At 44.2% G+C, this 26,997-nt stretch overlaps 1 protein-coding gene across 2 annotated transcripts in view; it reads right to left on the minus strand.

Annotated features, from left to right (window-relative positions):
- Positions 1-26,997, minus strand: part of LOC126526674 (uncharacterized) — a 424,404-nt gene that overhangs the window by 212,359 nt on the left and 185,048 nt on the right. The gene's annotated exons all lie outside the window — the stretch shown is intronic.

Below are 26,997 nucleotides of genomic sequence, written 5' to 3' on the forward strand. Positions count from 1 at the left end.
TAATAAGAGGTACAAAATTAAGGTTGTACAGGTCTACGCCCCTACATCCAGTCATGATGACCAGGAAGTCGAAAGCTTCTATGAAGACGTGGAATCGGCGATGGGTAGAGTGAAAACAAAATACACTATACTGATGGGCGATTTCAATGCCAAGGTAGGCAAGAAGCATGCTGGAGACAAGGCAGTGGGGGAATATGGCATAGGCACTAGGAATAGCAGGGGGGAGTTATTAGTAGAGTTTGCAGAACAGAATAATATGAGGATAATGAATACCTTCTTCCGCAAGCGTAATAACCGAAAGTGGACATGGAGGAGCCCGAACGGCGATACTAGAAATGAAATAGATTTCATACTCTGCGCTAACCCTGGCATCATACAAGATGTGGACGTGCTCGGTAAGGTGCGCTGCAGTGACCACAGGATGGTAAGAACTCGAATTAGCCTAGACCTGAGGAGGGAACGGAGGAAACTGGTACATAAGAAGCCGATCAATGAGTTAGCGCTAAGAGGGAAAATAGAGGAATTCCAGATCAAGCTACAGAACAGGTATTCGGCTTTAAGTCACGAAGAGGACCTTAGTGTTGAAGCAATGAACGACAATCTTGTGGGCATCATTAAGGAGTGTGCAATAGAAGTCGGTGGTAACTCCGTTAGACAGGATACCAGTAAGCTATCGCAGGAGACGAAAGATCTGATCAAGAAACGCCAATGTATGAAAGCCTCTAACCCTACAGCTAGAATAGAACTGGCAGAACTTTCGAAGTTAATCAACAAGCGTAAGACAGCGGACATAAGGAAGTATAACATGGATAGAGAGCTTATCACATATAACTTACCTTCAAGAAATTAGTGATCACAAAGTTATCCACGCCGATTTTTCGTTCTGCCTTGAACGGCGCAAAGAACGTAAGAAAACAATCATTCTGTATGAAAAAGGTAACTATGACGCAATTAACAACGAGCTTAGAAATTTTTTTCTTTTATTTGAAGCCTAATTTTACAGGATGCCTCTCCAGGAGAGCTGGGAGGTATTCAAATGCAAAATACAGGACTTCGCCAACAAATTCATTCCTTAAATTACTTTCCGTGAAAACCACCAAAGGTCATGATTCACTAATACACTAAAAGCATCAGAAAGCAGAAAAACACGCTTTTTTGTGCTGCTAAAGTGAGAGCCTCGTCTAATGCGTGGCAGCGGTACTATACTGTCGAGAATGCCTACCTGATTGCTGTGCGAATTCCTAAGTACAAAGTTTCCAATGACTTGACAAAATTGTTAAATGATAACTCGATAAATTTTTGGAAGGTCATCAAACCTATCAAATCACGCGCTATCACTCTGACCAACGAGTTGGGAGAAACCATCGGGGACCTCGAATGCGGTTACACCTTTAACATTGCTTTTAGCACAGTGTTCACAAAAGAACCATGCACATCTTTGCCTACGACACCGGTTAGAACCCTGTCTACTATGCCTGCTATCACAATAACTCACGATGGAATTATATCTTTGTTAGATAACATTAAGCTTTCTTCATCGACAGGCGTCGACGAAATCAATTCCAACCTGCTAAAGAACACCAGATATATAATTACTGCGCATCTATGCATATTGCTTTCTCATTCACTCTGTAGGTCACATGCCAAATGATTGGAAAGTGGGGAGGTTTGTTCCTGTCTACAAGCCTGGTAAAAAAGATTCCTCACTAAATTACCGCCCCATATCATTAACAAGTGTCCCGTGCAAAACCATGGAGCATGTCATTTATTCTCATATCATGGCATTTCTCGATAAATATAACTTCTTTCATTCATCTAAGCAAGGCTTTCTAAAGGACTTCTCATGCGAGACCCAACTGGCCATTTTCATTCATGACTTGCATGTTAACCTCGACACCAACATACAAACTGATGCCATTTTCTTAGGTTACGCAAAAGCGTTTGATGAAGTGCCGCATCAACAATTACTATTAAAATTAAACACGTTAGGCCTGCACCACAAGTTCTGATTTGGATCAAAGAATTGCCGAACCGATCCTAACACGTCCTTGTTAATAATCATACCTCTGACGCTGTTCCTATAACATCTGGTGTACCCCAATGTTCTGTTCTCGGTCCTCTTCTATTTCTAATATATATTAACGACTTGCATCAACACTTATCTTGCCCCCACTTTCAAGACACTTCGTTTCTGTACGGAGCTTGCCCTCGTAACATATAGAGTGTACATGTAAAAAAAAAGGAGAAAAATTCGCGACGGTATGGTTGTAACGTGATGATGATGATCGTGGTTTATTGGCGCAAGGGCCAGGAGCTTCGAGGCTACGATAGTAGACTCCCATTAGTAAATGGAATGTTTGTAACAGGTTCCCAGAGCAACAATATCTACAGTAAAAACGGGTTTACAAAACAAATGAGACGTGGTTAAAAATAGAAACCAAGAAAAACAGGGTTTACACAAAAGATGACACGTGGTTGGAAAAAAACATTTATATCATGAAGGACAAGAAACAACCATGAGAAAGACAGATTTTTGCTGCAAGGTGACTACACCCGTCATGAATCATAAGTACATATGTCAAACGTGGTAAAATACACCAAGCGACGGAATAGTTGTAACAGGACCTTCCTACAGCAACAAATTTAACAAAGGCACGGTTGCATTCATGCAGGTGCCGTAATTGTCATCGAACCGTACACCCGTGCAAGTGGGGTAATGTTCGGCCAATGGTGACACCCCCTATGAAAATGGTCATTGCCTTTATGTTTCCTTTATGTTTCCTTCTTGTGCCCTATGTGACCTTTATGATTCCTTGTCCTTTGTGTGACCTCCGGGACGCCTACTTTGTGTGTACCAGACGTTTACTCATCCTAACGTATACCCCGAGGAAGTGACCTTTATTATGCCTCTAGGATGTGTCCTTCATGTTTACGGCAGGATGTTAACTGGGTGTGTACTATGTGTTACCTGAGTGTACACTTGAGTGCACATGTAGGTGACATAGAGTGCCCATAACAACTGTCTGTACATATAATACAGGCAGATATATCTGTACTGTGTGACAGCCGTTGATACACTCTGCAGAGTCATTGCAAGTACTAAATCTTGACTTATCCTTTCCTTTGCCCCAAGAAAACAACCCTTATTATAATTATTGTAGTATGTGCCCTTTGTGTTTACGGCGGGATGTTACCTAGGTGTACACTTCAGTGCACACGTAGGTAACATAGAGCATTAATTTATATGGTGCATGCGCACTCTTTATATGTTACCTACATGTGCACTTGAGTGCACATGTAGGTAACAGAATGTGCGCAGTGAGCATCTTTTGCGAATAGTACAGTTAGAGCTATCTTTACTGTATGTTAGTCACTGGCAGATTCAGGGAAAAGGCACTGCTTGCCCCCCTCGCACTAGACATGCCGACCGGCACTAATTGTGGCTATATTGTGCGGAAAATTGAGCATGCCATGAAATAGGATGGTGTATATAATGATTTATGCCATGCATTCTCTTAATATATAAAGTATTTCTTACTTTTTCAACCTGCTATTCTCCAGTAGCAAGTCAGATGCAGAAATCTGCAGTATGTAACCTAATATGCAAGAATTTTATGAAAGTTTTGTGCCAGCTAGACCATCAAATATAGTTGATCGAATGTTTAAGACGCTTCTCATAGCAGGCGTCTTTCAGATGCTCCGCTTCGCCTCCAGTTTGAGAAATAATCTACTAAATTTATATATCTGGCGTATATATATATATATGAGCACTATGTTACCTGTGTGGGCACTCTATGTTACCTGGCTGTGTACTCCCTCGAGTGCACATCCAGGTAACAGAGTGCGCCCAGTGATTATCTTTTTACACATGCTACAGATAGATCGTCTACCTGAAAGATGTATTAACTTTAACTACTGGCGTATTAAAGTAAAAAAAAAATGGGGGGGGTGCACCTGCCTCCCCCTCCCTATCTATCTTGGCCGTATTGATATTACCACGCGCCATCAACAGTACATACGTACATCAAAGCCTCATGCAGCGAATAATCCCTCACGACAAATAACAATTGCGCGGCGGCTGGAGACGCGGTGGCACGACGCGCAGTGTTCGATGGCTTGCGCTACATGAACCGCAAAAGAGGCCGACGCCTCCGCGGCCAATCCGCCGCTTTGCTAGTGAGCGTATATGATTATACAACCACTTAAGTAGCTGTTCGCGGTGTTATATTGGTTTCATGATAGCCTCATTACACATAAATATCTAATACGTACATTACGATTGTCTCTATATTGCGCTCGTAAGATTTCTTTGCAGCCATAAGCGGGAAATGCAAGCGCGCGCTGCTACCTCCAAAGCTGAACTGGAGCTGCCGCTAACTTTCAGAACGCCTAGTTCGAAAGAATGTAGTGAAATTGGATATCTATAACGTTTCTGATGCTCTAAGCTGAAAAAAAAAAAAACTCAAACATTGGGAGGCGCTGCCACTGCTCCACCTCAAAACCGTGGTCTTCGAAGCACTTTTTGACATGTTGCTTTTTCTACGCTATTTTTTTTTTCAGCCCTCGGCCTTGTAATGATACCTTTTCTCAACTACTCACACAGATTATACACAAATGTTTGGCCACTAACCAATGCAGAACCGGCGGTTGATGCTAAAAGTGCCTTTCGTTTCAAAACTGCGTGCAACGCAGAAGCATCGCGGAAACAAGGAACAAACACTCCGAAGAAGCGGCGCCGTGTTGTTGTGTTTCTTCCTTTTGTCCGCGTCGCTTTCGCGCTGACCACAAGTACGAGTAACTGCTGTGTCGATATTAGCACGCGTAGAAGTAGGGCAGCGCGTTCCCGTAAATGCTTGCTTGGGCGTACAACTGAATAATTTATAATTGTGAGTTGGCTGAGTATGAAAGTTGTGTGCAGAGTATTGCCGTATTTGATTACGCGAGCATGCAAGCAGTACGCCTGTTTCACTTTGGCCGAAGTTCCGCTGCCGCTGCAAGCCAGCCATCGCCACATTTTGTCGCCTTTATTCCTTACGCTACGAGGAAATATGGTTCCACCTATTCAAGATAAGGCCTGACATTCTCAAAAACCCGCCACTGGGCGCCATAAGAAGCGTGTATATGTGTGGCGATTCCGAATTTCTGATCCGTGGGTGTCACAGCTATCGCGGCTGCCCGCACACCGTGCGCCGTTTCAAGCAGACCGAGCTGCACATGTTGCACGCTGACTGGCTCGTGTCCGCCGGCAAAAGTTCGCGCATAGTTCGTCTAAAATCTCTGTATATACTCTAAAAAAAAAGGCAGCGCACCAAGACACTTTAAACTCAATAATTTGTGTTTAAATACCAGCCTTCCTTCCAGCTACCACTTTTCTTTTTTAATCTCGAAAGCCATGCTTTTTCAAAATGCACGCCCTAAACGGAAATGTAGATCTCGGAGGCTAAATTCACTTGTGAACCGCAGTGCGGCGCTGCCGCAGTGTGACGGTTGAGCTGGGCCACGTTGTGTTGGTGTGCGCGGTGAGAATGCTCGTTGCAGTTACACGGTAATTGAATCATATTTTCGAAGTGCCTAAACAAACTGTGATCCGTATCGTGTGCATTAACCATCAGGAAACCTCTGGACTCGTGTAACGCCATTAGTTCGCCTTATGTTTCCTGTGATACGCCTGTGTCTTATGTGTACTACAGCGCCCGTCCGAGCTGCCTTTGTTCTCGCCTGTCCGCGTTCGCTCGTGAAATACCTGGTACTGTGGCTTCGAATTATGGTGCGTGGAAGAATTTGTTGAAAGTTGTGCTTTCGTGCGCTGGTGTTCATCGGCAATTCGACCGTGTTCGCGCCGGGAAGAGCGTCGTCGCTTGGTGCCTGCGAGACAAAGGAGCCGTTTGCTGACCACGTTGAAGGTAAGCAGGTCTGACGCTTGCGCGCATTCTCGCAGCTTATGGTTCATGTAGTAAGCTTTGTGGAACGACAACAGAACACTTTCGGAGCGTATGTTGACCACGTTGCTGTGCACATTTAGCAAAGCGTTTCACGTGGGGAGTTTCTGTGAAATGTATTATTTCTTACCGCTTACTTGCTTTATGAAGTGATGTGCTACCACCGCTGATTGTTGGGACTTAATGGGCAAATTTTTACGTAAACGCTGAAAGTTACTGTTTCCTCGGTAGTTTCCCAGCAAGAAATTCTTCCGTAGATATGCATTTCCGCAAGTTACGTGTGTAATGCATGTCGATGTGTCACGAGCATCGCGAGTTGGCACTCTACAGTGGTGTTTACAGTTGAGCAGATATTAGCTTATGTCAAGATTATTTTATTGATGCAGTTCAGTTAGAAGTCCAGCTTCACGAGAACCTGTCCGCATTGTTTCTGTTCTTCGGCGTGCTCGTGTATTTGTCTTCTGTATTGCACGGCAAATGTAGACCAATATTACAACAGCGAAATTTCTTTTTAATCGAGGCATGGCAATCAGACGCTCGTTTTCATTAATATTTTCATCCGAAGAACAGGATGTCAGTTCCTGCGATTGTTAAAGACAGTGGCTTTTAGCAATGCCTAATAAGGGATGCGATTTTCTTGCGATGCTTTCCGCTCGATGTTTGCCACTATTATAACCCACCTTCCATGGCTGGCTGTTCTAGTTAATAACGGTAGCGGAATGTCGGTCAGATCAATGAGCAAAAGGAGTAGCATCGGAAAAGGGATCGCTACAAAATCGCGGCCTAGGTTTTAGACCCGTCGTAATCGATCGATTGTTTGATTTACTAGATATTTTAGTTTTGGTGATAATTTTCCAGGTAGTCTGATGTTTGCGGCTGGTTTTATTCCCGCCTGAATTTTACCATATAACAGTGTAACCACTTGAGATATAACTACGAGACATCTGTACAAGCAGGCCTACTACTACAAGCAGGCCAGTTGCCTACTCCTAAAGGTCATGTACTACTTAGCAGCTGCTGCAGAAATGTTTAAAAGAATTTGTGAGCAGTTTAATACCTGATTGGACTGGCAGCTCAGTCTGTTTCAAACAACAATTAGTTAAAAGCTTCTGTGTTGCCCTGATGTTTTTAGGAGCTGTTCTTAACTGCTACTCGTTTCTTAGCTGTGTGCATACAGGCCAGGCTGTTCTTGATTATATGAGCATTTTGAATAAGTGAAAAAGATTGGCTTTTGTTTTGTTTTTCAGGTGCCTTGTGAGCTCTCACCCAAGCACCACATTCCAGAGGTCTGCTGTGAGCAGACGTGGCAAATTGAAGTAACATTCAGATAGTCCAATAAACTGTTCGCAGTTTCCGACAAACCTTTGCAAACTGTAGTCAAAACTTTCTTTTAAAAGTGCAACCACTGATCCAACCTGATCTTTCTATCCAAACATTACATTTTATATTAGTAACAAAGACATAACTAGAACAGCAGCACTGCAGTGAGGAACGTACAGTGGTACTCCAAGTGTTATACTGAAATAATCTGTGAAGTCTAATTAGTTTGTAATTTTAGAACAAATTGGCATGAATTTCTGTGCCATAACAGAGTTCCAATCCAAGCGCTGCATCATGTAGGGAACAGTAACCGTACAATGAAAACCAATGCAGAGCTTTTTAACTCAGGAAAAGTTTATAAATATAAAATGTGTACACGGAACTCTTCATCTATGCATGTCTACGTAAAATACAGGATTTAATCACTGCGGCCACATAAAGGATGCATAAAGGTAGGACACACGAAGGAAACATAAAAGCAGTGGCCAAATTTCAACATGGGGGAAACATAAAGTACGGTAACATAAGGGATGCATAAAGGGAGGACACATGAAGGAAACGTAAAAGCAGTGGCCAAATTTCAACATGGAGGAAACATAAAGTACGGTAACATAAGGGATACATAAAGGGAGGACATATGAAGGAAACATAAAAGCAGTGGCCAAATTTCAACATGGAGGAAACATAAAGGACATTTCCTCATGTGAACTGCGGGAAACAGACAGTAAACATAAAGGGCATAACCATTTTCATAAGGGACTACGTCATCTGTCCTAGGATGAGAGCAAAAGTCTGCAGTTGTCTCCTCGACTGGTTGTCCTGGCACGAGCTCTCAGGGTTACCTATCGCCGAAACAGGAACATTAAAGACATGTTAGTGCACGCAAAAGTCAGCCAACAGCATTCCCCCGTAATAAAAGCATGTTATCGCCCTAGGTGCAAAACCTGCAGGCACCTTCAAAGTGACATTAAAATTAAAAACACCGCAAATTGACATAAAGTCAAATCTAGCTTCACTTGTACAAGTTCCATTGTGATTTATATGCTTGAATGTTCCTTCTGCAAGAAACAATATATCGGCGAAACAGGACAATCAATGAACGTCAGATAAAACGGACATCGCGTTGACACAGCTAAAAAGCTTCCCAAAGCCGTCACCGAGCATTACAACTTAAGCTTTACATCTTACAGTTAAATTTCCGTTCTGAATGAGAAAAAAACGGGCACGGTCGAAACGTTCTAAACGGACATCGCGCGGACACAGCTAAAAAGCTTCCCAAAGCCGTCGCCGAGCATTTCAACCAACCAGGTCATAACTTTGATTAACCTAAACTTTACATCTTACATACAAATTTCCGTTCTGAATGAGAAAGAAAATACAGAGAATCATACCTTATCCATAAGTTCAAGGCATTGCAACCAATAGGCGTAAACGTTTCAAAGGGAGCTTTAGAATCTATTCGCTATGCTAAACTTCAAGCTATAGGCAACGACACTTAGTTTAAATTCTTGGCGTATCGCCCCACCCCCCTCTTTTTTTGCTTTTTTTTTCATTCTTCCTTTTTTTTTCAGCTGGTGTGTGTCAGACACCCTTGACACGCCGGCTAACACGCGTGCGTTGACACACCGGGGGGGGGGGGGGGGGGGGGGGGGCGCCGGCTTTGACCTTGTGCACAGCGTTCCTTTACTTTCAATTCGACACGCTAACACGCCTTCCCTCGTTTCCGCACCCTCCAGCCTCACAGCCTCTCCCCTTTAGAAGAACGCCACCTATGTATACTGTGGCGTGGAAAGCGTACGTCGCCTTAAAGAAGGCAAGTCCACTTGTCGAAACGTTGGCTACTGCATTCACCTTGTTCACGTTTTGCTCATCGTCTTGAATTTCCATCTCCCGCATTCCCCATGTGTTTCCCCTAATTATACAATGTTAGCTAATGCCTTAGGAAGCAGTTTGTTGTCGACAATAGATACAATTTCACAGGGAAGGTGGTTCCACTGCCGTGATGATCTGGGAAAAAAAGATTGGCTGAAAGTGTTAGTGTTGCCTGTTTGAAGTCCGACCTTATGGCGATGATCGATACGGCTTGATAGGTAGTGAGGCTGAGAAATTAAGTTACTGTGAAGGGAGGAATGGTAATAAAATTTGTGAAACAGTGTCAAACGTGCTATTGTTCTACGAGATGCAAGTGATGGAAGAGCTAGATTGTTCTTCATTGATGTTACGCCAGCGGTACCGTTATAGTTTGAAAATATGATTCGGACTGAGTTATTTTGGACAAGCTAGAGTGAAGAAATAAGGTTTTCTTGATATGGGTGCCACACAGCTGCAGCGTATACTAATTTAGGACGCAATGACTGGTAAGGTAGTAATTTTAAGGATGGTGGTGCTTTGGAAAACTTGTGGCGTAAGTGACCGAGCATGCTGTTAGCTTTACTTATTATATACTCACTGTGAATGTTCCAGGTTAGTTTTGCTGTTATATGAACTCCTAAGTATTTGTTTGAGTTAACGGGTTCTAGAGGAATTTTATTTAGATAGTACGTAGGAAGAGTAGTGGTGTTCCTCTGCACGCGCATAACTTTACATTTATTAATATTAAGTTCCATAAGCCAAGTGTTACGCCAATCAATCACATAGTCCAAGTCAGACTGAAGAGCATTAGTGTCGTCGTTAGTAATTATTTCACGAAATGTCACGCAATCGTCAGCAAACAAGTGAATGTGAGATGTCAATGAAGAAGGTAGGTCATTAATATAAATCAGGAATAGTAGGGGCCATAGTACTGATCCCTGAGGCACACCAGAGCGAACCTCAGTCAATGATGAATCATAATTATTTGCAGTAACAAATTGATGCCGGTTAGTAAGAAAACACTCAATCCATTTCAGCAGGTTACTGTCAAGGTTTAAAAGACTCAGCTTGAATAGCAGCAGTTTGTGGCAAACCTTGTCGAATGCTTTGCTAAAGTCTAAAAATACACAGTCGGCACAGGAGGCGCGGTATAAAATACAGTGCAATCTATGAGTGAAAGATATTAGTTGGGTTTCACATGAGAATGTTTTGCGAAAACCACGTTGAGCAGAGGTGAAAAATGAGTTCGAGTCAAGAAGGTTAATAAGATTAGTAAATATAACATGTTCAAGAAGTTTGCAACAGGTGCTGGTAAGCGAAATCGGGCGGTAATTGAGGGGTGAGCTTTTGTTACCAGACTTATGCAACGGGACCACCTTCCCTATTTTCCATTGAGCAGGCAGAGTACAAGTGTTTACTGATTGCTGGAAAATATTAGCAAGTATTACAGAACAGTATGTGTTAGTGTTTTTCAAAAATTTACTATAATGCTATCATAACCAGGAGCTGAGTTTAAAGGCAAATCATCAATCAGCCTAGCAATACCTGCAAAGTCAAGAGCTATGGGTTGCATAATGAGATAGTTGTAGTGTTCTGTGTGTGGTAGATCAATGTTCGATGAAGTGGAAAAATTATTTGCAAATGATTCACTGAGAATGTTTGCGCAAGTTGGAATAACTTCACCTGACTCATCTTTCAAGGGGATCGAGCTATCAAAAGACGGGTTAATGACGCGCCAAAACTTTCGGATATCTGTTGTAAGCATGTCAGGTAATGTATGGGATAAGTAATTGTCTTTAGCATTTTTTTAGTATTCACTACAACGCCAGAAGAAATAACTGCAATTATAAACAATCAAAAAGTGAAAGCGCTTGAAGTGATGAGGTCAATTCTGCTAACCTTAAGGTAATTGTTTACCTTATCTCAGACATACTATCACTTATTGTTAATTTATCATTCAAGACGGCTTTATTTCCTTCTGAACATAAGCGTCGCAAAACCATCCAAGTTCTAAAAAAAGGCGATAACTCATTATTACATAATGCCAGACCTATTCGCATGCTACCATCCTTTTTGAAAGTTATTGACAAACAAATTGAAATATCACTAACGAAATACCTTTCTAAATTTAATATCCTTTCTTCATGTGAGCTTGGTTTTTGCCGTGGATTATGCACAGAGCTGGCACTCATTCAGCTTACTGACTAGCTAAAGAAATTAATCAACGAAGGATTTCTCGCCTCCCAGTTTTTGTCGATCTAACGCAAGCATAAAACATAATATCCCATTTTCTATGCTGGAGAGAATTGGCATTTGTGGGCGTGCTGTCAGACTACTGCGTGAGTGAGTGTGAACTTCAGTTAGGTCCTCAGGAGAAAGAATGAAATCACTCCGGCGGCTACACCCAGGTCGGATCCGGTAGACCTTCGTGATGGTCCGGGCCTTCTAGACAGCCTTCGGGCACAGCCAGAGCATGTGTTCGAAGCTGTATTCGTGACCCCAGTGTGGGCATTCAGTAGATAGGTCTGGATTGATCCTGCTTAGTGTCGTTGGAGTGACGTATGTTCTAGTCTGCAACTGTCTATAATTGACGGCCTGTGCTTTTTGAGCTTTGGGTGAGGAGGGGGAATGTTCTACGTCATAACCTATGATTTGAAGCGATTTTGTGGTAAGACACGAGCGGGTCTTTGTTTTCTAGGGCCCAACAGGCTGGGTTGATGAGAAGGGGTGACCACAGACGCGGAATGCGAATTTTCGCGCCAGTTGGTGTGCCCGCTTATTCGTATTACAATCAGGACATTCGGAAATGTTGCCCATATGGGCCGGGAACCATGTGATGTGTGGGTACATATGGTTCTAATCTCCCGTTTCTGGAAAAAAAACATTTTCTTGACAACCATAACTGCTTTCCAGGAGACGAGGGCCGCCGAGAAAGTTATAATGGCTGTTCTTGAGTCCGAGTAAACGACGGAGGCACCTTTGCAGCTTCGAAGGGCCACCGTGACGGCCATTTCTTTTGCTTCATGAGTGAAGTTGGTAACTACCTTGGCTGCGTTGACGGGCGAGCCATGGGTGTCCAACACGGAGACCGCGTAGGCGCCTCGATTCAAATATCTGGCCGCGTCAACGAAGAGGACTTCCGTTTCGTTGCTGTTGATGTTGTCGAGAATCGCCTTGGCTCTCACTTTTATCCGTCCTTCATTGTACGTCGGGTGTATGTTTCATGGGATTCGATGAACTGCTATGCCCTCTTGGTGGTTGCGCATTGTTTCGACTTCTCTGGTGGCATAAAGAGGGGCTGTATGCCTGCTTCTAGTAAGATCTTGCTGCCCGCTCTTGTGAGTGAGAGCCGAATAATTTGGGTGTTTCGCTGTGTCTCAAAGAGTTCGGTTCCCGTGTTGTAAAGCCCCAGTTGGAGTTTATCCGTGCTAGTGTTTCCAGGGAGGCTTAGGACCTTTTTTAAAAAAATTCTGTTCGTATTAGTGTGTCGATTTTGTCCAGATCCATCTCCTTGCAGTTGAGGAAGGGGGCGGCATAGGTTGTACGGCTGTTTCACTACTAAAAAGCTTGGTATATAACATAATTCAAGTTGTTTCTATTTCCCGTTGCTTATTCCCGACAGCCAACTACTAACATTGGTGTACCCCAGGGCTGTATACTGGGGCCACTTCTGTTCTTGGTTTATATAAATCATTCACCAAATTGTCTTTCTTCCACAAAATGCATTCGGTATGTAGATGACACCATTATATTCCCCTTTCATAAATATATCTCATCTCTCGTTAATAAGGTAAATGCTGACTTAGAAAATGTCCTAAGTAGGTGTAATGTAAACATGTTTTGTAATAATGCAAGTAAAGCTAAATTTTTCGTATTCTATTCACATCAGCGAAACATACCATTCATTCCACCTATCACTTTTATTCCTCACCGCCTGCCTCCAAATTCATGGTCATCTTTCCTTGGTGTTCTACTTGATTTTAATGTGAAATATCTCAATCATTTTGCTAACATAAAAAAGAAAATAGCTTACGGTATACGCATCTTAAAAACGCGCCCTTACTTCGCACGTACAACATTACTCTAACTTTACAACCCTTCTGTCCACTCTCACAATACTTGTGACATAATATGTTGGGGGAACATCTATACTAATCCTATTGCGTTTGTCCAGACAGTTCAGAACTAAGGCATAAGAATAATTACTTGCAGTCCACGCTTTTCTAATGCCAATCCCCTGCTACACGAAAATAACATCCTTACCACTTCTGGATTCACTAAATGCAACCAAAGTATTTTTTTCTACTGACATGTGAATAAGTAGCTACCATCGATCACATTTTCACCCTCTAACCTGATGATTCTTAGTACCACCAGATTCGCATTGAATAAGAATTTTCCTTTACCAAGAATCCGCACTAACTATTGTAAACAGATCATATAATTCAGTTCCATATCAACATGGAACACTCGTTCTTTGAAAATGAAAAACGCAAGATCTTTATCACAATTTAAAACAGAACAAAAGTGCATTTATTATTGACAGCATAACTAGATGGCTTACTGTATTCAGTTTTTGTTCGCTTTTCTATTTTTTTTCTTCTCTTTTTTTTCTTGTTGCAAATAAACTGTCGGTGTTTTCTTACCACAAAATTTTTTTCTGCTACTATGAAATATGCTAAACTTTGTTATTATTTATAATCAATTGTGCATTTTGTTCTGTAGCCGTTCTTTTCTTGTTGAGTCTGTACTAGCTTATACGTGCTACTGTTGCTTTGAGACGTTAGCTATCATAACTGTTCTTGTACAGTAGGTTCCGATACAGTCTTTAACTACGGGACCTCCTTCTTTATACTAAATACTCTTAATGTGACGCAACTTCTAATAACACATTCTATTTATGATTCTGATCGAGAGCCAGTCGTTTACAGACATATACAGGTTTGTGGCTCTATGGAGCGTTCCGCGCCCGTCAGTGTCGCTAAACCTGGAAGTTCGACCCCTACTTCTTCCGACGCATTTACAGGCATGTTGACAACCTCTTCCCTTCAAAAATAAAGTTTCATTAAAATTGTAGTGTTAAATGATTCCTCTATTGCTTTTTCCGGGAACTTCTAAGGTCTAGTGTGCTACCGAAATCTTTTTGGTAACTTTCACGGGTCCATCCCGCGGTACCTGAAGCTTAATTTTCGTGGAGGCCTTAGGATTCTGATATTGTCGCCAAGCTTGAATATTCGCTTGCGCGCATTTCTGCAACAGTATGCCTTCGCGTTTTCCAGGGCCTCCTCAAGGTTTTTTCCACCAGTTCTTGCAAGACATCTAAGCGATCAGCAATATTAAAACGTAACTCACCACCCTCTGGAGTTTTCCTGTTCGTTCCCGCATTTCTCTTAACATTCTGAGGGAGGAACGGATCGTCAGACCGTGCACCAGCTCGCAGGGAGTGCACCCAGTTTCTTTCTGTGGGACCGTTCTCAACGTGAGGACAGTTGAGGGTAGACGGCCCTCCCAGCTACTTTGTGTTCAAGGTCCAATGCGCGTAACACAGCCTCAAGCACCGAGTATATCTTTTCAATGATGTTTGACTGTGGGTGATACATGCAGCTGTGTATCAGCCGCAGCCCACACCTTTCTAAGAGTGTGGTGCTTAAAGAACTTGTAAATACCGTCCCCTGGTCAGCCTGAACATTAGCACGAAAACCAATGCGAGCAAAAGTGGACAACGGAGCGCCGACTATCTCGGTGGAGCTCAGTTCCTTCAGAGGAAGCACCTCAGGAACTTTGGCGCGGGAACGGACATGATCAAAAGGTACTTGCACCCTGATCGGCTAGGCGGCAAAGGCCTAATTCTGTTGATTACCAGACGGCGAAATGGCTCCGTCATTGAGAGAACCAACTTTAAAGGCGCCTTGCTGTTCATCTCCCGGCTTCCCAAGTAGTTGACACACGTCAAAGGACCTTACATAATCCTTTCGTATTCTTAAAGCATCATGGCCACTTTTATCCTAACAAAGGCATCTCTTTTGTTTTGTTGATTGCTCTAGATGACCAGACCAGCCATTTCTGTGGCACAAACGCAGGAGATCAGCCGGATACTTCTCCGGAACGATTAAGTAATCTAGGATCCGCCCTCTACGATATAGGTATTGTTTGTACTGGAAACCTCATTTTTGAAGCTTGGTCGCATTGCGCCTAGCTATGCCCGCTTATGCCTTGATTTTTTCGCAATCTGCGGCAAACTGACCAGGGCCCTGGCACTGATAAGATGGAAGCGGTTGCCTCCTCTCGAACTTTCTCGTGTCATCCATTGTCCCTTCCTCCGGAGGGTTTCTGCCGCCCTTATCCTTGTTCGCTTCCTGAATATTTTTCATCGAGCCAGCTGTCTCTGTAGCTTTTACGTGCGTGTGCTTTTTTTTTTTTTGTTTACACCCTTTTTCAGATTATTTCTTAAATTTGAACGCTCGTCCTCGGCAGTGACCCTTCGTTGCATCACGTACTCATCAGCTAGCCAAGCCACCTTATCTTCCGTGTCTACGGCGTCTCTATCCTGCACCCAATACTTCACTGATTGTCGAATGCTAAGGTCAAGTTGTTCGAGACCAATACACTCTGCAATTTCGTCTCTACTTTCGCAAGCTTCAGCTCTCTTAAACCACTGAACCAGGTTTTTCTCAAACCCTACGGGAACTCAAAGTAGCCCTCGCTGCGCTTTTCGCTCGCTTATGTTAATAGCTGCCTCAATGCTTCCGAGGAAGGTCGGCAACTCCTAAGGAGTGTTGCCTTTACTTTCCCGTAGTCTTGCGTGCCGCTCGCTGTTAATTTTGCGACTACAATCACCGTCTCACAAGTTAACAATATCACATACAACAATGTCACCAACTGCTGCCACTGGGTGCTCGAAGCAATATGACTGTTCTCACATGTTCTCTCAAAACGAATCAAGAATAAGGCAATGTCCTCACCCAACTTGTATGGTTTCATCCACTGGTCCATACGACATGGCTCGCCCTCACTTGATTTCCTTTGGCTGGTTCCTTCACTAGCCACCGCTGGATGCTATTTCGAAGTTCCACCTCTATCTCCGGAATCACTTTCTCGTGCTTTTGGCGTTCTCTTTCATGCTCACTTTCACTATCTTGACATTCTCGCTAGCGCTTCCGCGTTTCCTACACCTTCTCCCAAGGAACATCAATACTTTCGTCGTCATTGCCCCTAACTCTAATTGCCTTTTGGATAGCTGGCTTTTTCATCTTTTCGTCCTGGTCAACTCCCAACTGGTCGCACAACAATAGGTATTACCTCGTTAAGTTTCCAAGATCTATTACGGCTGCCGCGACTGGTGTAAGAACGGTTCTTTAAAATAATTTGTGAGAACCCAAAATATGCTACAAATACCCGATTCCCACAACAACGAAAATGAACACACAAATTTTGAAGTCTGGCGAATCAAAAGGAAGAATACATGCAGCACCATGCCATCTGGTTCATTTGTCTACTGTTTCCTTTTGCTCAGGAGTCCCTGGGTCAGAGGCTCATTCTTCATCGCTGATACCTGTTTCTCCAGACTCCTTTTGCCGAAGGTTCATCCTTATCGCTGCCACCAGTTCTTGGACCTTCTCATTGAGTGCGGAAGTTGGCCGATGTTGAGGGGTACTTGGATAAATTAAGGTTTACTTCCATTATGCAGATGATTAGAAGCAGGTAAAGCAAAAGTAAATATTCATCAACGGACAGCAGTGAATCGTACGCTGAGGCCCGTGGCTAGAACGTCTCTTTCAGTCAGCCGGGGTCAGTTCAATTTCATCGACTAGTCAAGCCTGCGGACTTGTCATTTTCATCCAATCATAGGGCCGGTGCACTTGGCGTCATGTTGGGCCAATGGGGACGTCCCTTGGCTCCATCCTTCGATGGCCGCATCTGTCCGGCGTTGCCTAATCGCATGGGAGCCCCTGAACGACCACTCTACTGCAGCAAAGGAGCTGTTCACGGGACTAAGTTCAATTATCACAAAGCGCGCCCGCCTCCACGTACACTTTCGCGAAACGTCACACCAGGGCGGGATAGCCAGCCTATCTGGCGAGTCGGTTAACATGGTCCACGTGCACCCGCGCACCGTAACTGAAATGTGACAGAGAGTGTTTGCGCTCAGATAACATGACCTATGATAAATAATGGTCCGTATCTAATAATTAATTGTTCAAAGAAGAGAAGCACGTAGGAAAAATAACAGGACTTTACTGACATTTGCGCCGCACCCCAGACAAAACGTTAGTAAAGCCCTGTTATTTTTCCTACGTGCTTCTATTTTTTGAGCTATTTCTGTGCCGCATGCTGCGATTCTATGCTTAAGTGATATATGTATATATAAAACTATAATTATACATCATCAGCCTGTTTTGTGAACTCCAGGACGAGGGCCTCATCCTGCGGTTTCCAATTATTCCTTTTTTGCACTAGCTGATTCGAACTAATGCCTGCATATTTCCTAATCTCGTCATCGCGCCCAGTTCCATTCTTGACGGCATTCCCCTTACCTTGGCACCCACTCTTTAACTCTAATGGTCTATAGGTTATCTATTCTACGCACTAAATGGCCAGCCGAGCTCCATTTTTTTCTCTTAATCTCATCTAGTACACCCGCTATGCCACTTTGGTCTCTGATCCACACCACTCCTCCTGTCTCTCAAATTATGCCTAGCATTTCTCGTTCCGTAGCATTTTGGGTGGTCCTTACCTTCTTCTGAAGCTTCTTTGTTAAACTCCATGTTTCTTTCCTATATGTTGGCACAGTGAGAATGGAATGATTGTGCACTTGTGCAGTTCAATGACAGTAGTAAGTTCCCAGTCCGGTTTTGCTAATGCCTGCTGCAATATACAGTGCGACCCATCTCAGGAAGCATAATAACTTACTGGCACAAAGCGACTGTTTTAACACACATTTTAACGGAATCGCCAAGAGTTGTCTATCGTCGCTCTAGGAATCTGCGTGCCCTAGGAACCTCTTCCAAGACTAAAGCGGTTGCTCCTGCTGGTGTCATCTCTGCAATAAGCCCCGTTGTAAAGTTTGTACACACATGGCCACATCAAAGACTGCTAGAAGCGCAGCATAAAATTTTTCTGTTAAAATCAACGGCGACTTCATTTGCAACCTCTCTAACGTCATCTATCTGCTTGAATGTTCAGTGTGTCATATGCAGTATATCTGTCAGGCCGAAATATCTTTTCGTATCCGATTCAACAACCACAGAGCACACGTTAGCAGCTTCCACAACTTCCATTATCTAAACATGTTCGCCTGCCGGGTCATACATTTGACAATATCAGTGTAACCATAATACGATCAGGTTTCAAATTTCACCATGATCGAGAAGTACGAGGATCCTTTCTCATCCATAAATTTAACGCTGTGTCATCCGGTATCAACGAGAGCCTAGGAAAAATGTCGTGCCTTTCTGCCATATTTTGATGTGTATGTTCTTGTACAGAATTGACAAAGCACGCCAAATCAGATTTGCCATATCGGAATTGATATTCTGTACTTCATGAGCAATCATCGTGACACCTTAATGATATTTTATGCATATAACTTATCGGGCTCTAGTTATATTTGCTGCTGTACTTTTTTTCTTTTATTATTTGCAAGTGCATACGCGCATGTACTGCTGATTATGCCCACGTGCGCATGCCCATAAAAGCGGCTGCGCGCTTCTATCTGTGTTTATTCTGACGAATACCGTGCCACGGCCGAAACGGTCAAAACGTTGCAGATGCAATTTTCGTAAGTGTGCACCTTCGTTTCTTCAACTACCGATGCACCGGACTTACAAGATTTTTCATTGAACGATATATAGATATATATATATATATATATATATATATATATATATATATATATATATATATATATATATATATAACGGAAGAGTGGCAGAAATCGCGTAGGGTGAATCGTTGCCCTGCTATTTATTCCTCTCCCATCTCTCCTCCTGAGTTGTCGACAGGTCGGAAGCAGCGGGCCACGAAGTGGCGGTGCTAGGTCTGACCGATCTTTAACACGCCATTACTTTCGTGTGTTCGATAACCCCCTAGAAGCCAGCGGCTGCGAGCGGAAGGGGGTGGGAAGCATGCAAAGATTGGCTATTCAAAAGCTAAAAAACTGCAGTCCTCGGAGTAGACAACGTGTATGCCAAAAACATTCTGTTTCGGCGTATGTGTGCACAAAAACCATTTGCTTCGCTGTTGGCGCTCGAAAACATTATGCACGGTTTGTAACTCATCGCGTCTACATGCAGGGAACAGGGAGTACATCATTAGAGGCGATGTGCTCTACAGCTGCTCGGCTACATTCTTCTAGTCTCGTTTTCTAGCATATAGGAAGCGAAAGCCGCATGTGAATTAATACTTGCGCACCACTGTACAGGAGTCCCATTGAAGAGCAGCTCGTAGCCCCACAAAGTATGAGGGAGATTGGTCAATCTACAAACAAAGCAGAAAAACATGATTAACAGCGACCTGCCTAACCGTTTGCTGTGATCGCAGATTCCTCAGTAAAGAACGGGTAATCCCGCGAACGTTCGTGACCGAGAACAGGATGCTAATCCTCTGTGATAAACACGACGATGCTCGAATGTCGCTCTTGTGAATTTTTACTTGCTTTTCGCAAGTATCTCGCTATGGTGCGGTGCGCTTGTTTGTCTTGGCGATATCTAAGGGGTATGGTGAACGGCAATGCGCTCGGGAGACTGCAAGATTAACTTGGAGTAAGGCTGGATAAGTACACATCGATACGACTAGCCAAATCTTGTCAACGGCACAGGACGCGACACGAAGAAGCCATTAGACGTATGTGCGCCCGCTCTTCTTGCGCAGGTCGCAGAAACTGATGTCAGAAGTGCATCATCAAAGAAAGAAAAACATAAGGCACTGGAAAGAGGGATGGCAAAAGCCTACTGTACTTTGGCCGTGTGTTTGTGTGGAGGGGCGAACCGTTGAAGGCAATATATTGACGTCATTTTATTGCGCTGTGCACGCCCACTTCCAAGACAAAGGTTTAATAGAAGAGCCCCGCGCATAGCAGCTTAGCTACTCGAAGGCAGCTAAGTGATCACGAACTTCGTGTGCCAGTGACAACGCTCTCATTTGTTCCTGGGATGACCTTGTAGAACAACGTAACAAAACGCATAGCCCAGCGCACGAAAAGAACCCAGCCTAGATACAACGTGCACATAAGAATAGCCAAAATAAGGATCATATAAGAAAGACAAATATAACCTGCTTTTCCAAGAATGATAAAGACAGTGAAAGTGCAAGGGCTCGCCGAGGGACGTCAAGCAAGAGCAGCTTGTAAAGCACCCACCAAGGGCTTCTTACACGAAGGCGGGATCCCGAGCGAGAGCTCTCAGGCTCAAGGTACATCTCTGCGCGAGTTATGGCCGAGCGAATCTATCCTCCCAGGAGCTTCTCCCGCTGTACCGATCTGGACTGCACTTCCAAGGAGAGAGACTATACATTTCGTTTTGACGGGCACCGTCCAGCTGGCTGCGAACAACACAAGCAGAGTTGCGAAAGAACAAACCGGGCAAAAGGGGAGCGAAAGGACATATCTCGATCCCCAAATGGCAGTAAAGGACAAATGTATTGCTGCATACGCAGTCGCTTGGGCTGCAAGTCATAAAAAAATATTTTTGTAAGCCAACGCGGGAGAATTCTCAATATTTGGGTTCGCCTACACTGCTGACGCCGATAACGAGCAAAGGTGCTGCCGCTGTTCCTGTCGCTGCAGCTTCAGCCGCGGTCGTTGCTGCTCGGCCAGGAAGTCTGTCAGAGGTAATTGTTGTCAGGGCCCCGCCTTCGCTAGGACACGGCAGCATTGAAGCAACTGTCCCTTCGGCCGCTCGCGGGGGCTTTGGTGGCTCGCCGGAAAAGACCATACGCTCGTATACGATCGCGACGAGGGTTGGTAATGGTTGTCTTGTATATTGCGAAGGATGAATCGTTGCTGCTGCAAATCCCTCCTCGCCTCCTGACGAGTTGTCGATAGGCCGAGAGCAGCGGGCCGCAAAGGGCTGGCAGCGCGGGGTCTGACCGATCTCACCCACGCCCAAGCTTTGTTGCCAAGCGTCGCGCCTGGGCGCCATTTGCCATCAGCACGCTCGCAGAAGGCAAGCGGAAAAAGCCGGGCGCGACAAATCAAGCAAAGTCAGTGCCAACCCTCCGTTGCTCGCTTGTGGCCACTAGTCGCACTCAGTGTCCTCTCTCGACACCCTCACCCCCCACACACACATTCTCCCTTTGTTCTCCCATTTCTTTCTTTCAGTCGTGGATTTTTAAGCAAGGCTTTTAAAGCTAGACGTGTGCTGCTTGATTCGTGTTGACTGTTCGATGAAGGACTTCATTTGTGAAAACAGTAAAGCCAGTTTTGCATAGCACATTTGGGCACTGCAAGGTGTCATTTTAAAGAGACGGTATAATGCATTGGTGCACGAATGGAAGGTGCAAAAGCAATCACATTTGAAAATGAGAAAAGAGGAATGAAAACTGTGATTTGGTTCACGTAGTAGTAATTCTGCTCTCAGTCAGAATACACTCTGATCTTACAAGGACTGAGAGTTGAGAGGTTCGTGATTATTAACGGTTCAATAGCCCGCCTGATTCACAAGGAACACGTAATGTTAACCGGCAAGAGATGAATCGAGAACTCACGTTGTTATTATAAAGGCTGATTCATATACACCCCACATAACTACTGCAACTACAAGTGACAGTCTGATCTTCAAATTCACAAACGCACAGACACATATACAGTATGTGCCATGTATCATGCACCAGAATTTAAAAATATGCACATACCACGTAGCTGGACAGAACGAAGGTGGCGTTGTTTGCCGGTGCTTGGAAATACTCATAATTTTTTGCATTCCGCCTAAAGACACCATTAACCTCAATTATTTAATCAACTTACCAAATATTATAATTCGTTTAAAGGTGTCAATGAGAAAATTGTAGAGCAACATAAAAAATCCTCTACTCAGCTTTCTGTTGCTCTATACGTCCTGCATAAAAGTGTTTTCTCGAGCATAAAAGAAGCCTGTCAATAGACGCAAAATGCCTCTAGTGGCCGGTCGCGCGGCAATTTTGCATGTGTTCACGGGCTTCATGCCCTCACCCTCCGCTGGAATCAAAATGGAGCTCCGTCGAATGAATTCCACAGGGGCCAGCGGACTATGTGCCGCACCCCGGCCACGACAGTGCGACGCGTAGGTCTTGCTACGCGATGATCGCGGGCACCTCTACGAATTGCTATGGGCCTTCTTTGAGGGCGTTGTTTTTGACGCGCATGAACGGAAAGTGACGTTATATAGTTCAGTTCTCGAGGGCTTTCTTTATTAGCCACAAAAAATAAACAGGCGAATGGTACAGGGTTCAACACATGCCAACTTTAGGTTTCTTTGAATTTCCTCTAAATGCTTCATTGACAGAAGTGACATACCTGCAAATAATGGTGCACTTCAATGACATTAACACAATTAAATTCTAGCGTTATTGTAAAAGACTGCGAACAATATGCGCTCAGCTCTTATCTGAAAAGCACGAAGCAGGATATCTGCGACATCCTTTATACGCACATTATATATATATATATATATATATATATATATATATATATGTTGAGAAGCAAGGTTTTGATTTTCCACAGCACAACCTTTTTTGAAAGGTTGTGCTGGGCAGAACCGAAGTGAACTAGATCATCAACTACTCGGGACAAAAAGGTGCGGCAGCGATCAGTGAGGAGCTGCCGGGGTGTGCCATGGTGGAGGATGACGTCATGTAAAAGGAAACCTGCCATCTCATTTGCGAAGGTTGTGCTCAAAGCTCGAGTGATCGCGTACTGGGTCACGTAATCAGTCGCCACAACAACCAACTTATTGTAAGATTTTGACGTCGGGAAAGGGCCGAGAAGATTGACACCCAACCAAAAGAATGGTTCTGAGGGCACATCGATGGGGCAAAGGCGTGTAGCGGGCAGCATAAGAGGTTTTTTGCGGCACTTACAGAGCACACAGGCTGCTACGTAGCATTGCACACATCGGCACAGGCCTGGCAAGTAGAAGCGGCGTCGTAGGCGGTCTTAATTACGCGAAATGCCGAGGTTGTCTGCAGTAGGGACGTCATGACGCTCAAGAACTTATGTCTGGAGATGGCATGCTACAACGAGTAAAACTTCTGGTCCTTCAGGGCGTAAGCTCCGATGGTACGGAACGTCATCGCAAAGCACGAACATGCGCATTGTGGGCTCTGAGTGTCCTGAATTTAGACGATCGATAATAACACATAAGCAGTCATCACGCCGTTGTTCAGTGTGGATGTCGTGTAGATCTGAAATGGCCAAGATGCAAGGGTTGGTGTCATGCGCATCATATTGTTTGCACCTATCAATAAGCCACGGAATATAAGCTTAAATGTTTACTTTGAGGGCCAGACGCTTCAGCAAGTTAAGGTTCAAAAATTTCTGGGCGTATGGTTCCAGGAAGACTTGTCTTGAAATGAACACGTAAATAAATTAGCATTAGAATTAAGCAAAAGTGTTGGATGTATGTACAGGTTAAGCCGATTATTACCACTTTGGCTAAAGAAAGCGCTATATTATACGTTATTCTATTCCAGGCTTAGTTACTGCGTGTTGATTTGAGACACAACGACAGCACAGAACTATACCGCATTACTCACATTACAAAAAAAGGTACTACGAATATTTGAAGGATATTATAGTCTGCCGCAAGGTCTCAGCACGCGTCCGCTTTTTACTAAACATTTCATATTGCAAGCTAACCAAATCTATTATCTTAAGCTTTTTCTTCATATCCAAAATAATAAGCTATACCCCTCGTACAGTTCTTCTAGATATGTTCAATATTGCCTCCGGTCACAAAGTATAAGAAAACCAAAAATTAGAACTACCTATGGTCGGCAGCATATCCTGCATCAAATACCCAGTCTACCTAATAAACTTGGCAACATTTCAGACCTAAATAAACAAATTTCAAAAAATAGGTTTAAACAAATTCTTCTTGAACATTGCAATGAATATGTTTAATTACTGTTTAAGTGTTGATTACAACCTCCATGTGTATTGACTTTTTTATCTTACTCAATGTACACTGTGTTTTATTTCTTAGCACACATTGTTTTTTTTTTGCTGCTTGTTACATTATATGAATGTCGATCTGCTTCTTTTCTTTACTCTGTTATATATTTTTTTGTTTTTTTATAACTAGAGACAATTTAGATTTTTCTATGATTATCTTTTGTCTGCTTATGCCTGCTTGCTGAACTGTATCTCGGAGCAAAAGCCTCTGTCAGGCTGTATAGCCTTTTGCTTTTGCTTCGATTTCTGTTGATGTACAGAAAGAAATCAATAAATAAACCTAAAAAAAATAATCAGGGCGGTCGACAGGATGACCAGAGAGGCAGTTGGTGTCTTTTTGCAAATGACCTGACTTCTATAAAACAGCAAACGAAAACTCTTGGAGTCGTAGCGCCATCTACGCAATCGTCCAGCGGGGTCTTTGAGTGAGGAGCACCAGCACAAGGCGCGGTGACCGGTAACCAAAGAAAATGTGCCGCCGTACAAGTAGGGGCGGAATTCGGCGAGTGCTCAAACTAACATCAGGCACTCCCGTTCAGTAATTGAAAAATTTTTCTAGGCAGATGACAGGAGGCGGCTGCCTTATGCAATTACGCGCTCTGCATTACGCCGCCATTGAACATGTACATCCCTAATGTCACGGCCGCTGGCATCCATGTGAAGTTAAGTAGAGGCAGATGGATCAGAATGAGCCAGCAATGGGGAGCCGTGAGCAAGCAAGCGTAGGAGGGCGGAAACGGCTTTGGTTTGAGCAAGGCCCTATTTGAAAGCAACGTCCTTAGGTCGGTGTGTGGGCGAAGGGTTCCGGTGAAATTCGTTATAAAACGACGGAAATACGCGCATAGCCCAACAAAGCTTCTTACGTCCGCTGCGGAATACATAACAGGAAAGTTCTGGACAGCGCAAATCTGGTCAGGGTGTGTTTGAACGCCAGCAACACTAACGAGATGAACAGTAACCGTGATTTGACGACGTCCAAAGTGGCCCTTAGATTACTTCAATTACAGCCCGGCGCGTCGGGAAAGAGCAAGACCAGCCGAAAGACGTATTAGATGACTCATGAAAGTTGGCGAAACGAAAATCATATCGTCTAGATAACGGAGATATGTGGTCTATGCATAGCCGCGCACTAAGCCGTTCATCATTCTGTCGAAGGTTGTCGGGGCATTACAAATGCCGAATGGCATAGTCTACAATTGGTATAGAGGCCGTCAGGTGTTACGAAGGCAGGTTTCTCACAGTCCATATCATCTACTGAGATATGCCAATAGCCGAATCAGAGGTGTATCGATAAATGGCACTTGTCTGCGTGCAAGTAGTCCAATGCGTAGGCGTCACCAATACGTGGCAAGGTAGACATCATTGAGTGTGATTTTGTTGAGACCGATGTAACCCACACAAAAGCGCCAACGGCCGTCCTACTTTGCAAGGACAACAGAGGATGCATACAGGCTGCAAGATGGTTCGATAACGCCTTTATTTAACATCTTATCGACTTTTCGTTTTATCACTTGTCGCTCAGCGTGTGAAACATGGTACGGCCGGCGTCGTATCGGATTTGGGTCTCCGGTGTAAATACGATGGGGGACCACCGATGTCTGGTCTAAAGGGCGGCCGTCAAGGCCAGAAATGCCGTGGCAACTTTCCAAGAGGCGGCGGATGTTAGCTGCTTCTGCCGGAAGAAGATCAGGTGTAATCGTCTTGGTAAGTTGTCTCTGAGAGTCGGTGAATTAGGGGTTCCTGTAGGGGTGATGGAATTTCGGCGTCAAGAGCCGATATTTTGCAATCGTTCAGGGGTGAAATGTGGTCGAAAGACATGCCTCTGGGAAGAAGTTGAGACGAGCAGTTAAAATTAAGGAGAGGGTGTGAAGTCGGATTGCCGGTAACAGTGAGTGCGGTATGGGGAATGACCAAATTTCTTTCATACAGTTTATCAGCCGTGGGACATAGTACATAGACGCCGTCTGAAGAGATGGGAACGACAGTAGAGTGACGTACGTAGTGGCTTGAAGCGACAGGCGCATATCTTCTGGAGAGCATAATTGTGGTTGTGTGACTGGTGGACTATAGCAGCCATGGAGCAGTACAAGCTGAATGACACTAGACGCGCAAACAAAGAGGGTTGAATGGGACTATAAAACGTCTAAGCCTAGTATAACGTCGTAAGGGCATTCTTCCAAAATGGCAAACCAAACTGTCGTTAGGCGCCCAGATATGCTAATGCGAGCGGTGGACATACCAAGCACAGTACGCCTTCCTGTGTCGGCGGCGCGGAGGGGGCGTGATGCAGCAGGTGTGAGAACATTGTTTAGGCGTCGGCGCCACTGTCAATGAGTTCTCGAACACTGTCGCCATCGACTAAAAGATCCATCAAGTTCTGTTTGGTCGGCAACGTTAACAGAGGGTTTTGCGGAGGAGTCGTCAATGCAGCGTCACCTCCTGGAGCTACATCGCTTAGTTTTCCGGAGACGGACATCGGGGCTGCATCAGGGACGGTGGGCGACGAGCCTGCGGCTATAGGTGCCATGGTGAATGACCTGGTTTCGAACAGGACTAGTGACGTCGAATGACGACGGACTGTTCCAAGCAGCATGAGTGTCATTGTTTGGCTGTTGCGGTGCCAATGGAGGCTGGTAAAGGTCGTCGCGAGGGGGGGGGGGAGGGAGGGGGAGATAGTACGCGCATTGCAATGGCGGGCAACTAGGCCAATACGGAGCAGGCAAACCACATTGGCAGATTGTC

Source organism: Dermacentor andersoni, chromosome 8 (genome assembly GCF_023375885.2).
Source record: "Dermacentor andersoni chromosome 8, qqDerAnde1_hic_scaffold, whole genome shotgun sequence".
In the NCBI taxonomy this organism is placed as follows: domain Eukaryota; kingdom Metazoa; phylum Arthropoda; class Arachnida; order Ixodida; family Ixodidae; genus Dermacentor; species Dermacentor andersoni.